We start from the raw sequence: 14,317 nt of genomic DNA, 5'->3' as shown, positions 1-14,317 counted from the left end.
AGTCTAGTGTGTACAACGTGTGTGATGTGGATTATGTGTGTATATGGGACAATTTGTCATTGTGGCTGTTCAGCGCAATAGCTCAGGTCCAAATCGTTTAAGCGAGGCAGGTTTGTGGGTCATTAACCTAGCTGGATAATGCCTTGGCGTTCATTACATTGGAATGGGCCTGCACAGACACAGGGCTCATTAAAAAAAGATAATTGAGAGACATCAGAATAAGAAAACATATTTGTTGTTTTAAAATGTAGACACATTGCCTCTAAAAAAATAAAATAAAATAAATGAATGAATAAATAACAAATAAAAAATTGTTATCTTGTTTCTATTAATTTTATATATTCAAATATATTTATTTGATATGACTTTAAATGTATTGTTTAAAGATTCTTAATACTTTATTGAAATTATATGTTTTTCTTGCTGTGGGACTTTTCCCATTATATTAAAACAATTACTCATTGTAGATGTATTAAATTAGAGCAATCATGCCTGTATGCATTTTTCTTGTATCATTTACAAATTGAAAATCTCAGTGAGTAAATGTTTGTGTGCCTCTAATAATGTTAGGTTCAGTGGTCCATGAATAGTTTAGCAAATAAATGTAAAATACGATAGCAAGAAAAATAATATTAGCTATGGGGTGTGAGCAAGGGGGCAATAGAACAGTGTGATTTTCAAAGAAATACATCACACAACAATATATAATCCCTTTAAAATTGACATTGATATTGTTGCTGCTGCAGAAAACATTTACTTTTGTATGTTTGGGTGTCCGATCAGACTTGCCACTTAATCACGTTAATCACAATCACAGGCTTTTAACTGGCCAGTGATTGCAAGTAGAAATGTAACTAAGTATATATGAAAATGAAGAGGGGAAACACACACACACACACACACAGTCCTTGGCGCCCATCAAACACAGTAGGGAATGTCATGATATTGCAGGCCAAACCATCACTGTCCACCCCCGTGCTTCACTCTGGACTGCAACAGTCCGGGTGTTAAGCCTCTTTGGGGCTTCTCCACACCGTAACTCCCACGGATGTGGGAAAGACAGTGAAAGTGGACTCATCAGAGAACAATACATGTTTCACATTGTCCACAGTCCAAGTTTTGCACTGTTGACATCATTGAAACTTACATTTGGCATTGGCACGAGTGACCAAAGGTTTGGCCATAGCAACCTGACCATGAATATTGACTGTGGAGCTCCCAATGAGCAGTTTTGGTGGAAACAGGATAGTCGAGGTGCACATTTAATTCTGCAGTGAGTTGGGCAGCGGTGTTTTTTTTTTTTTTTTTTTGTATACAATCCGGGTTAGAACCTGGACATCCCTTTCAGACAGCTTCCTCTTGTGTCGACAGTTACTCCTGTTGTATGTAGTTTGTCCTACGTGGTGGTATGCCAACATTACACTCACACCATAGCTCTGGATACACCACAAAGACTGGCTGTCCTGGTCACAGATGAGCCAGCAAGACATGCACAATTTGTCCACTTTCGAACTCTGATACGTCTCCCATTATGTTGTGTGGATATTTTATGTACAGATGTGACACTCTGCTCTTACTGATGGAATGTAAAATCAGTGAAGATTGGCCAACCTCCAACATTAGCCAGTGTTTCAGTTTCATTGTCCAACCCCTATATATACATATATATATATATATATATATATATATATATAATTGTTATTGTAGCCTTGTCTTCTCATGTACCAGTCAAGGTCTTCTCCAGTTTCCTTGTTAATCAATTTAGTACCATGTGATGTCATTGGCTGTCCCACTAATTAGGCCAGTGAGCGGTTCGACACTGATCTAAATTGTCAGAATGTAAATATCTCCTGTTTCCATGACGAGAAGTGCCTCAGTTATACAGCAATGCAATTATACGATGGGCCAGAGAATGTGCTCTGTTAGGAGACCAATTAGCTTATCTCCTTGTCCATTCGGTCTTTGTTTTGATACCACATTACAGCATCTCCATTTGCATTGATGTGGGCTTGTCAGAGGAATAGGAGTTTAATGCGAGATGGAGTTCTTCTTTCTCGGATGAGTGGAATAGATGTCATTAATCAGAATAAAGGCTGTGATGAGGATTTATTTAATTTTGTAATTTATTTCTAAAAAAGAAAAAAAAGAGAGAAATCCTACTTTTAAGAAATGCAACTATGCAATATCTAGGGTTTTTCAAAGTCTACCCTCAGCTATTTGTTCTCTAGTGTTATTTTATCAAAATGTATTAAATTTTAGCTGCTGAACCAATGATGATAAACAGCCTTCAATTCAGTCTGACAGACACAGTTGGCAATGTGTCATACATGGGTGAGGGGGAAACAATCCTATAATATTAGGCAGAAATTGACTTACTATTTTCACTGTATGATATCTGTCAGTCCTGGGTGAATTGAGAAAATATACCAGCTATAAATATTTTGTATATATTTGTCTCTATGACAACATAATTACTTTTCCTTGCAAATTTGTGACAAACAAAAAGTCATTGTGTCACTCAAGATGAGCCAGTTTCTATCTCTCAGTGAAGATACAGTGGTTTTGATTATATATGAATTAAAGACCTATTTATTTTTAGTTTGTACTTTGTGGATCATTCTGTGGAAGCCTATTTCTGCTTCAGAGTAAAGAATAATTGTGATAAATAGTTTTAAATGAAAAATAGTCACATTTTGAGAAATACTTTTGCAGTCGGAAGATAGGAAGTAAGAATTGTAAGAAAAAGTTGCAGTTGTGATATTTTAGTATTATTTATACTACTATTATAGTATTTATTTACTTTTGAATTAGTTTTTTTTTAATTTAATTGTAGTTTTTGTCTGCTCTTTGCGGATGATGTTGTCGTGTTGGCCTCATCAAACCAGGACCTCCAGTATGCACTGGGACGGTTTGCAGCCGAGTGTGAAGCGGCTGGGATGAAAATCAGCACCTCCAAATCCGAGGCCATGGTTCTCAGTCGGAAAAGGGTGGTTTGCCCGCTTCAGGTTGGTGGAGAGCTCCTGCCTCAAGTGGAGGAGTTCAAGTATCTTGGGGTCTTGTTCACGAGTGAGGGAAGGATGGAACGGGAGATTGACAGGCGGATCGGTGCAGCTTCTGCAGTAATGCGGTCCCTGTACCGGTCTGTCGTGGTGAAGAAGGAGCTGAGCCGTAAGGCGAAGCTCTCGATTTACCAGTCAATCTACGTTCCTACTCTCACCTATGGTCATGAGCTGTGGGTCATGACCGAAAGGACAAGATCCCGGATACAAGCGGCCGAAATGAGCTTTCTCCGCAGGGTGGCTGGGCGATCCCTTAGAGATAGAGTGAGAAGCTCGGTCACTCGGGAGGAGCTCAGAGTAGAGCCGCTGCTCCTCCACATCGAGAGGGGTCAGTTGAGGTGGCTCGGGCATCTTTTCCGGATGCCTCCTGGACGCCTTCCCGGGAAGGCGTTCCGGGCATGTCCCACCGGGAGGAGACCCCGGGGAAGACCTAGGACACGCTGGAGAGACTATGTCTCCCGGCTGGCCTGGGAACGCCTCGGTGCCCCCCCGGAAGAGCTGGAGGAAGTGTCTAGGGAGAGGGAAGTCTGGGCATCCCTGCTTAGACTGCTGCCCCCGCGACCCGGCCCCGGATAAGCGGTAGAAGATGGATGTAGTTTTTGTAATTTTGTTATGCGCTTTTGGCATTTTTATTAGTTAAAAAAATGTATATAGTTTTTTTCAGTTTTAGTTTTTAGTAATTTTAGTACTTTTTTAAGTTAGGTTTTTAATCTAATATATATATATACATATATAATTTATTTATTTTAATTACTGAAAACAATTTTTAATAGTGTTAGTTTTAACAATAACAACACTGGGTAGAAACAGGCTTCCATGTCATTCTCTGCTCCTCCATGCACCTCCCACTTCAAAAATGCTTATCTAGACACTTTAATCACTTCATATCTGCACTGGAAAATCCAACAACCATAGAAATCAGACTAATCACTCAAAATAAATGTAAAAAAAACCCTATTGTCTTCTTACATACTGTGTGCAATTTTTTTTTCTTTTACACTATTTTCAGACCTGTTGCTATGCAGTACAGAAATCAAAACCAATGCTTTGTTGGACCAAGCATACATGCAGAAAGTTATAAAGCCATGCAGACTGCATAATTTCAGTTTAACTTCACTAGAATTTTGACAATTGAAGTATGTTTTTTTCCAGTGGAGCATGGTTATTTATTTATTTGTGAATGACAAGGTATGAAGGGAGAGTTTATCCTGTGTTCACTCGGATACTTCTGTGTTATTAGAGGGCTTTTGAGTTTCTTTCACTTTGCATCCACTGAATGGTGTTTTTCAAGGTTGACTTCAGGCTGCTGTGGTCAAGTCATAATTTAAATGTACTATCAGCAAGCTTCTGCCCCCAAGCCCCAGTGGCCACAAATACTCTGCTTTAAACGAATTGGACTCCACCATCTCTGGAGTCTGCTGTTATCAAGTGATTTCACAGGCCATTTCCTAATTGGCATCTGAAGCTCATTCGAGCGTGCAGGTGCTCTGAAGAACACTTTAGCATTCAGGGTTTTCGAGTCCTGCTCTCGTTTTTCAAAAGCAAACCAGTGGAATGGATTTCTGCCAAATTGGAACATGTCGAAATACGTTGGTCTTTGAAGAGGCTACAGTAAAAGAAAATACAGACAGCTATTTAATGAAGAACACATAATCATAATCACATAATCATTCGAGCTTGATTTCTATGCATTAGGGCATACAGTATATTGTGTATGTGATGAATGTTATAGTAGGTTGAGCCTTTGCAAAGTTTTATGTGTTTTGCTATAGGTCTGGTTCTGCTAGACATCAGCAGTGATCTTTCCTTTTTTTCATCTCTAAGTCAGATGTCAAACACCCAGAGGTCACAGTCTGTAATCTGAGTCCTGACCGTCACCTCTCTGGTTCAAGGCTTTGGGTTGCACAGACATTTCCATCTCCCACTTTCTGCTCCAAACCCCTAGAAACAACCATATGAGGTCTTGACTCTCGGCCCATGACTCATCACTAGCCAAGCAACAGATAGAAAGCTCCTAGAATATACAGCAACATATTTAACTCACTCTAGTGAACATAACATGTCTGATTCACCCCGATCCTAGTCAGATATGGTACAGTACATGTCTAGCACAGAGTGACAACCTCCTAAAATGCACATCTGCATATTAAATAAAATAAAGATTTACTTATGTCTTCCCTTGCCTGTTTTTTTTTTTTTTATCACATAAAACAGAGTGATCAATAACACCCATCTATAATACTGATAAAACTACCCAGTCTCAGTGACTCAGGAGATGACGTGTTGTGTTCTAAACATGGAGTCCTGAGTTCAAATTTCACTTTTGCTTAAGTTCAATTCTTGTCATTATGTCAACAATTGAACACAAAGTGCCTAAAACCTAATTTCTCAATATGAAAATCACAATGGCTCTGTGGCTAAACACATATTAGTTGTGGACAAGGTTACGACAGAGTTGTGGGTTCAAACCTCACCTTTGCTTAAGTCCAATTGTTGTCATTATGCCCAACAAAGAGCATCAAAATGGCATCACTAACTGTGAATGTCTCAGTGGTTAAACACTCGTTAATAGTGAACAAGGTTGTAATGGAATTATGGGTTCAAATCTCACTATTGCTTAAGTCCAATTGCTGTCATTATGTCTAACAAAGTGCCCAAAACGTCATCTCTCATTGTGAAAGCCATGATGGCTCAGTGGCTAAACACATGTTAATAGTGAACAAGGTTGTGATGGGTTCAAATCTCACTATTGCTTAAGTCTAATTGTTGTAATTCTGTACAACAAAGAGCCCCATATGTCATCTCTCAATGTGAAAGTCACAATGGCTCAATGGTTAAACACGTTATAGTTGTGGACAAGGTTGTGATGAAGTTGTGGGTTCAAACCTCACCTTTGCTTAAGGCCAATTGTTGTCATTATGCCCAACAAAGAGCATCAAAATGGCATCACTAACTGTGAATGTCTCAATGTCTCAGTGGTTAAACATGTTAGTTGTGGACAAGGTTGTGATGGAGTCCTGTATTCAAATCCCACCTTTGCTTAAGTCCAATTTTTGTCATTATTTCCAACAAAGTGCCCCAAAACTTCATATCTCATTGTGAACGTCACAATGGCTCAGTGGTTAAACATGTTAGTTGTGGACAAGGTTGTAATGGAATTATGGGTTCAAATCTCACTATTGCTTAAGTCCAATTGCTGTCATTATGTCTAACAAAGTGCCCAAAACGTCATCTCTCATTGTGAAAGCCATGATGGCTCAGTGGCTAAACACATGTTAATAGTGAACAAGGTTGTGATGGGTTCAAATCTCACTATTGCTTAAGTCTAATTGTTGTAATTCTGTACAACAAAGAGCCCCATATGTCATCTCTCAATGTGAAAGTCACAATGGCTCAATGGTTAAACACATGTTATAGTTGTGGACAAGGTTGTGATGAAGTTGTGGGTTCAAACCTCACCTTTGCTTAAGGCCAATTGTTGTCATTCTGTCCAACAAAGTGCCCCCAAATGTCATCTCCAACTGTGAAAGTCACAATGGCTGAGTGGCTAAACACACATTAGTTGCGGACTAGGTTGCGATTGAGTAGTGGGTTCAAATCCCACCTCAGCATGTTTGATGTACATCATCCTAAATGCAAAAACTGTCATGTCTATGTAACTTTAGCTGGTTTAGTAGCTTTGGTGGGTAGTGAAATATAAGTTCCTTCACATGATAGACAAGAGATCTGTGGCTCACAGGTAAGAGCGCTGCCTCACGGTTTCAGAGGTTGCTGGTTCGATCCCAGCCAGATCTCTGCGATATGAATGAATGCTGTGGTGTGAGTGAGAAGGTGTGGGTGATCATGTCACCCTCCCTAAGCTCCCGCACGATGTCCAGCAGGGGTTATGCTTTTGACTGGAAAAAAATGAAAATGGGTAATAAAAAAAAAAATCCTCCGCCGTCCGCCGTCCCCCGTGGCCCTTCAAAAAGAAAACAATGGTAACCTACACATTTACACGCCAACAACACACACTGACATGTTAGAAGCATTACCTGTGCCTGAGCGGATGTCCGTCAAATATGCTTTTGTCTGGGAAAAATGAAAATGGCTATAAAAAAAATTTCACCCGCCGTCCCTTCCCCACCTACTTAGGTCATCATCATTTGCTTCCAAACGACTGGCCCTTCAGAAGGAAAATGATGGTAACCTACACATTTACACGCAAACATGTAAGAAGCATTACCTGTGCCTGAGCTGATGTCCGTCATACAGTGAATGTCTGTCCAAACGTCCCAGAGCTCTGCTTCTGTTTGCTGGATGTAACGGTCCAAACATCTCTTATTCTGTAGAGGAAAGACACAAACAAATATGTTACTCCATATTGTACTTGTAGGAATGCAGGAATGAAGGTTTTTGAGGTCTGTTTGCTTGCTTCAGCTATGTTGGATCGATCAGTATTTTGATTCGGTCTGTTTGCACAGGCTGCTACAGTGGATGTTAAGTACAATACACAATTATCTCACTTCCTCAGGCATTTGGACTCCTCCATTCCATTCTGTCTCCTAACATTCCTTCATGTGCCCAAAGGATTGTGGGTAATCTGATAAGAATACAGACTGCCTGAGGTTTTCTGCACTGAGATAACACCTGTGTTTTCTGAGACTGCAGAGCATCCTGTTGTGCAGCAAGGCTAGACTGAGCTGATGTGTTCATGTATTGTCAGGCTTTTCATTCAAACTGCTGAAAGTGATGGCTTTTCCCTGGTTTTTTTTTTTTGCCTGTGGTATAAGGACAAAAGGCATGTTTATAGCGTTTTCAGACCTTCTCGGATATGTTTAGATGTGTGATATGTTCCCATCTGCTGAGAGTTTTTTCTTGCCTTGTGGCATAATGCTGGCAGACATATGCATATCACTTCTGCTCCAGTGGCTTATGATATTTGAAAGATTAGAGAGAAACGTTTGAGCGGTTATATATTAATTTGTTAATTTATTTCAATTATTTGACCTTAGGTGATTTGAAGGAAGAATATAAAAAGTGTAATATATATAAAAAATTACCCATTTTTACAAATTGATTTATTTTTATAACTTGGCTTTGGATGAATTGAAGGCAGGTGAAAATGTCATCTTTTCATACATTTCTGCCCCAGTCCTTAGTCTTTGTGCAGTGAGAGTGGAGACAGGTGAAACTGATTTGTCTGCTTATAGGTTGACTGTGGGAGCGCTGCCTTTATAACCAGTTCTCTTTTTTTTTGTGAGAGTTGAAGTGAGAGGAGGAGTAAGATGACAATAGATCCAAAATATAAGGGAGAAGCTAGAATAAAAGGCTGCATATATATTCTTTCCCCAAAGGCAGAGGATGGGTATTTGGGCCTCACGATATATCGGAATTATCGCAAATGTACCGTACGTATCATAACGGCTTTTGATATCTGAATGATTTTAACAGGCTACTTCAAAAAGTTGCGGAAAGTCAAAGTTTTAGGTCGACACATATAGCAGAGAACGGATTGGTCATGCAACTTTTACTTACGTGTGACTCGCTTGATGTTAAAGGGTTAGTTCACCCAAAAATGAAAATTCTGTAGGTAATTACTCACCCTCATGTTGTTCCAACTTCAGAACGTAGGCTCACTATTGGCCGACACTGGTCATGTGTGTGATGCTGGCCAATAGTGAGCCTACGTTCTGACGTGCAACACAGAAGCGCTGCGCGCACTGTTACACTACGTGAACTCACTCAGAGGCCCACACAGAAAAAATTGAATAGTTGAATAAAGTCGTTATTTTTGTTTGTTTTTGCACACAAAAAGTATTCTCGTCACTTGATAAACTTAAGGTTGAGCCACTGTAGTCACTTGGACTATTTTAACGATGTCTTTACTAACTTTTCTGGGATGGCAGATATCGATTACCTAGCAGCCTATGGAGAAGTGAGCCAGCTCTCAGATTTCATCAAAAATATCTTAATTTGTGTTCCGAAGATGAACGAAAGTCTTGCGGGGTTGGAACAACATGAGGGTGAGTAATTACTGACAGAATTTTCATTTTTGGGTGAACTAACCCTTTAAAATTGTTAAAGGGATAGTTCACCCAAAAATGAAAATTAGCGCATGATTTACTCACCCTCAACAAGTATTAAAAAATGTCCTGGCTCTTCCAAGCTTTATAATGGCAGTGAATGGCTGTTTCTGTTTTGAAGTCCATAAAAGTGCATCTATCCATCATAAAAGTGCTCCACAATCTCTAACTTCCGCTGACTGTCGTATACGCGTTCACGAGAGACTGCCGTTCTGTAGTCATCGTTTGCAAAAATGAAGCCTTTTTCGGTCCTCATTTCCCCTTTACATTCAGGGTCTTTGGGGTCTGTTTGAAATATAATTTTTTACTTACTTCTAAACTATTCATTTATGCTGTGTTTTGGTGGATATGTGGTACTTTTTTGCCACAAAAACAGTCAACTACAAAATTAGCTTGCATATTAAATTTTTCCTGAAAAAAATAAATAAAAAAATACTTGAATGTTGATCAAAATTAATGAGTTGTTTCTGGATATTGATTTAGGTGTTAGAGGCAGAATTCTGCCATCTGCTGGTTAGAAGAAAACATGTAGGAATTACAGTTTTAGAAATAATGCGTTTTGACCATATATATCCAGCGGAGGGACATAGAGATCCATTTATTTTTCTGGATGTGGCTAACTGCTCGTCACAACTTTTTTATATATATATTTTTGTGTGAATATATATACAGTACAGGTCAAAAGCTTGGAAACATTACGTTTTTTTATATTTTTGAAAGAAGTCTCTAATGCTTATCAAGGCTGCGTTTATTTGATCAAAAATACAGAAAAAAAACAGTAATATTGTGAAATATTATTACAACTTAAAATAATAGTTTTCTATTTGAATATACTTTAAAAAATAATTTATTCCTGTGATAATTTATTCCTGTTCGTTGTACAGTCTTTCCTACCAGCGGCCGTCAGACTGTACAACGAACACTGTTGACTTTGGACTATTTTATTTGTATATTTATATTTACATCACATGTCCCATATAGTGTGCTATACTTGACTTATGTGCACTGATCTTCTAACTGTACATTTATCTATTCTGTCCTGTCTTATTGTTGCAAACTGTAATTTCCCCATTGTGGGACAAATAAAGGTTTTTCTTATCTTATCTTTCTTATCTTGATGCAAAGCTGAATTTTCAGCATCATTACTCCAGTCTTCAGTGTCACATGTGACATCCAGTCCATCACATGATCCTTTAGAAATCATTCTAATATTCTGATTTATTATGAGTGTTGGAAACAGTTCTGCTGCCTAATATATTTGATGAATAAAAGGTTAAAAAGAACTGCATTTATTCAAAAAAAAAAAAAAAAATTTCTAATAATATAAATCTTCTTTACTATCACTTTTTATCAATTTAACACATCCTTGCTGAATAAAAGTATTGATTTATTTCAAAAAAAGAAAGAAAAAAAATTACTGACCCCAAATTACTGACCAGTAGTGTATATTGTTGTTACAAAAGATTTCTATTTTTAAAACATTTGCTTCTTTTTTCTTCTTTTTTTTTTTTACTTTTTATTCATCAAAGTATCCTAAAAAAGTATCACAGGTTATGAAAAAATATTAAGCAGCAGAGCTGTTTCCAACTTTGATAATGAATTATCATATTAGAATGATTTCTAAAGGATCATGTGATAGACTGGAGTAATGATCCTGAAAATTCAGCTTTGCATCACAGAAATAAATGATAATTTAAAGTATAATAAATTGAAAACCAATTATTTTAAATTGTAATAATATATCACAATATTACTTTTTTTTTTCTGTATTTTTGATCAAATAAATGCAGGCTTGATGAGCAGGAGAAACTTCTTTCAAAAACATTAAAAATAGTAATGTTTCCAAACTTTTGACTTGTACTGTATATATATATTTAAACATTATAAAATACATTAAAATCAGTATTTTTGTGAAAGGTTATAATTTTTTGTTGTTGGTTGAAGTGTTTTGAAGTGTCTGTTTTTGCAATAATGCCACATAATTTTCCAAAATAACTAAAATGCCACACACACACAAAAAAGAGTCAGATTGTATTCACAAATGATTTATTTAAATTAAACCAAATGTAAAAAAAAATCACTAACTTTAGAATAAGAAATTATTTAAAAAAATATTTAAATTAAACCAATGGCAATAAGCAAAAATGAACAGGAGTTTGTGCGTGTGTTAGGTCTCACCCCTTCATATCTAAATTTGTGGCTGATTTTGTTTGCCAAATTCTATACAAATGCTGTCTGTTGCAGTCACACCTCTGTGTGTGTTTGTGTGAGAGAGAGAGCATGTTTATTCCACATTACATTTGTGCTCTAGTACCAGGCCTTCATTTCTGGGGGGAAACTTATTGATTTTATTGAAAAATTTAAATAAAAAAAACTTTTTTTGATGCTTTTTTTTTTTTTTTTCACCTTTCCTATTAATTTTCAATGTGGGGAGTGTTCGGAACCCAAAGACTCAGAGTGTGACTTTTTTTTTTTTTTTTTTTTATACGTACCTTTAGAACAACCAAATCAAGCCCAGTTTTTTGTTTGTGTTTAGGTAGATAATGTTACTAAAGTCAAAAAATCTCATGCAACCGAAATGAAGGGAACAGTGTTTTTTAATGAGGGAAACATCAATGACCCTATGAGGGTTAAATAACATGTTTCAGTTAAAAGACATTTGTTGTCATTAATCATATAAGGATCTGTATTTAATTTGTAATTTGTTTTAAATTATACAACAATCAATTCTTGTCTTCAAATTAGATAATGCTAATTCACTAATGTCTATCCAGTAGATGGCGTAAAAGTGACTTTATCATGGAATCATTCAACCGATTCATTTAGCAACTAAAGTGACTGCCTTCAAAAGCGAGTCATTGAATCATTTACTCAATTCATTCAAAACACTGATTAATTCAAGAACGTGATTCATTCAGCAACATTAACTGGCTTTATTTTTAACTATTAAACTTTGTGTTTGCACTAACATATTCCCATAGGCAGTGAGTTTACAGTAACAACATATGTTTCCTAAGGTTTTTAATTAATTAACAGGCTTTACAACCGAAAACAAAAAAAACATTTTGTAATTTAAAAAAAAAATACTTTCCATTGTCTGATTGATAGTTTATAATGTTTAGCAAGTAAGAGGTATTTTAGTGTCATTCATGGTTTTGTACATGTGGTAATTTTCCTGAGAAATCTTTAATGATAACATATGAATACAATTTATTTTGTTAGTAATATTTCAAGATTAACATTTACTGGTCTGAAGCAAGGTTAGCTTTAGGTTTACTTGATTAATATCCATACATTATTTTTTAGAAAAATCATGTTGAAACATGAGTATCAAATATGACACATCAGGCTTTGGAGAAATGTTTATTTGTTCATCTCCCAATCATCATTGTATTGCACTGCATAATATGTTTTGCCCCCCACAATGAAAACATCAGAGCTTTGATACACTATCATATAACTAAGCATTTAAATATCACCTTACTAAGACATATTATAGGGAGATATAGAGTGATGACTGATATTTACAGTATATGCATTTTATAGTAGTCTTCTATAATGGTATAAAATCTCACTAATTTACTGTATTTAAGAATCAGAATCAGAATTTCAACTTAGTTTTTGGCAATATAAATATCAGCAACTGCGCCATATTGCATACTTTTTCTCACTTTGGACATCTGAATAAAATTGAGGTGTTTTTTTAACTCCTCGAGTATGAGCTCCATATTCTCCATATGATACTATATGAGCCATAAAAACAAAATCAAATCAGGCTTTACGGGGTGGTTAAGCAATATTAACAGCCGGAAAATGTGGTAAGGTGATGAGAATCAAGGTCATTCAACCTTTCCATTCAAAGGTTTAGGGTCATACGTTTATTTAGATTTTCTTTAATGCTCACAAAGGCAGCATTATCTGACAAGACACATTTTCTATCAGTGTTGAAAACCCTTCTGCTGCTTAATATTTTTGAGGAAACTGTGATTTTTTTTTTGTCTAATTTTTGATTAATAGAAAATACAAAAGAACAGCATTTATTTGAAATACAAATCTTTTGTACCATTATAAATATTTTTACTGTCATAGCTACCTTGGGTATCACCCTACAACAGACGTTCTCTACCAGGGACAGTGAGCTGCAGTGCCCACAGGTGCACCTGTTGAGACAGAATAATTTGTACTTGTAGAGAGAGACTTGAAATATTTGTTTTTCGCTTAATTATTAACACTAAATCACACCAAAATGAACCTAAATGCATGGGTTTTAAATGTTTTATAGTTCCGTTAGCATTTGCTATGAACATTAGCCTAATTTAGCCATAATGCTAATGTTTTACCTATGGTTTTACCACTCAGACACTGGCCCCATTCTCCCTTGCGCCGCTGCTTCGCTAGCATCGTCGGATGCCGATCGCGATACGGGAGTTAAGACCGCAATTTGAGCCAGCGGCTCGAATTGATAAGGTTCTGGTCCTGTGTCCGCAGACAATTCGCCCTCCTCCACTTCAGGTGAAGGTGGGGGAGAAAAGTCCTCGACCTCAAATGACCACTCTGTTGCAAAGCTACTTCCGTCACTCCAGTCAGTCTCCATTTTAGGCCCTGTTTACACGAGAACGCTCGCGGGTGAAAACGTAAAAATATTTTATCAGATGTGCCTTTCGTTTAGACGGCGACGGCGTTTTTGGGGCTTAAAAACGCAAAAAAGTGAAACCACCCTCCAGAGTGGAAATCTTAAAAACGCTCCACCGTCGCGTTTCCGTCTAAACGGTAAAAACGCAAGTCTGCTAAACAGTGAAGGCTTCACATTGCCACCTAGCCGCCTGGAGTGCATACTACATTGAATTTCACACACTTTTGCGTCACCATATGCACGCAGATTCATATGCGCAGATCCCACGCAGATTTATTGTATTAAAATTTAAAGAAAAGGCATGCGAGTGGGCTGTTTTTGTCAATTTTAAGTTTTAATTTAAAATGTTTGCGATTTAATATGTAGGCTACATGGTTAAATTGTATCACTTGCTTGAGCAACTTAATATAAGTAGAAGTAGGCTATGCATTGAATAATAGGCTGCCATTGTTTAAATTGTGTTTAAACGTGCATATGTTAGAGTGTATGTACAAAGAGAATCGCAATGCTGAGACGTTAAGACCGGGGTAAATCAATGGAAAATACAATTTACTTCAACA

The 14,317-nt window shown here is 37.0% G+C and overlaps 1 long non-coding RNA gene across 3 annotated transcripts; it reads right to left on the bottom strand.

Moving 5' to 3' along the window:
- Nucleotides 1–4,684: 4,684 nt before the first annotated feature.
- On the bottom strand, nucleotides 4,685–13,898 carry LOC311080630. Of its 3 annotated transcripts, XR_014605656.1 has the most exons (5): nucleotides 13,465–13,898; nucleotides 13,218–13,284; nucleotides 7,285–7,384; nucleotides 7,094–7,130; nucleotides 4,685–7,020 (listed from the first exon to the last, which is right to left on the bottom strand). It is a non-coding gene; the product is annotated as an uncharacterized lncRNA (long non-coding RNA). The 3 variants fall into 3 exon arrangements; XR_014605655.1 differs by having other exon boundaries at nucleotides 4,685–7,130; XR_014605657.1 differs by lacking the exon at nucleotides 7,094–7,130.
- Between the last annotated feature and the right edge of the window lie 419 nt (nucleotides 13,899–14,317).

This window comes from Abramis brama (genome assembly GCF_963993115.1).
Source record: "Abramis brama genome assembly, chromosome: 4".
In the NCBI taxonomy this organism is placed as follows: Eukaryota; Metazoa; Chordata; class Actinopteri; order Cypriniformes; family Leuciscidae; genus Abramis; species Abramis brama.
This window is presented reverse-complemented; position numbering and strand designations above follow the sequence as displayed.